Source organism: Cicer arietinum, chromosome 5 (assembly GCF_000331145.2).
Source record: "Cicer arietinum cultivar CDC Frontier isolate Library 1 chromosome 5, Cicar.CDCFrontier_v2.0, whole genome shotgun sequence".
NCBI lineage: Eukaryota > Viridiplantae > Streptophyta > Magnoliopsida > Fabales > Fabaceae > Cicer > Cicer arietinum.
Window position 1 is genome coordinate 40,158,438 of NC_021164.2, and position 308 is coordinate 40,158,745.

Consider the following 308-nt stretch of genomic DNA (forward strand, 5'->3'; position numbering starts at 1 on the left):
TATATATATATATATATATATATATATATATATATATATATTATTACTAAATATGATGTTGCATGAGATGATTTGTTTGAGAGGTAATAATCTGAGTTTGTTTAAGACCATTTGTTTAATAGATAATAATGGGTACGTTTGTTTTAATAAAAAAATTATTCTTTTAAACCAAAAATTATTTTTTAGGGTTTAAAGGTGTTTGTTTCATATTTTTTTTAAATTATTTTGTTAGAAAAATTATTTTTAATGTGAATAAGGCTTTTAAATAGGCTTACAGGCCAGGCCATGATAGGCCGTAGGCCAGGCTC